This window comes from Trachymyrmex cornetzi, unplaced genomic scaffold (genome assembly GCF_001594075.2).
Source record: "Trachymyrmex cornetzi isolate Tcor2-1 unplaced genomic scaffold, Tcor1.1 scaffold247, whole genome shotgun sequence".
Lineage (NCBI taxonomy): Eukaryota > Metazoa > Arthropoda > Insecta > Hymenoptera > Formicidae > Trachymyrmex > Trachymyrmex cornetzi.
Genome location: NW_017297134.1, coordinates 469,438 through 469,648, shown reverse-complemented (window position 1 = coordinate 469,648; position 211 = coordinate 469,438).

Here is a 211-nt window from a genome sequence, read left to right as displayed (position 1 = left end):
TGAATTTCTCAATTTCGACTTCAGAATCGGAACCAGCAACCTCGAAAACTCCTCAGTATACAGTATCATCCGAATGAAGTGTCACTTCTGCATTTTTTTTTAAAGATATATACTTCATTTTTTATACTTTTTTCATTCTCGGCGCTGCACCAGCCCACCATTTTGAATTTTCACAAAAGGCCACACGCCATTAAAAAGTAGACACTCCAAC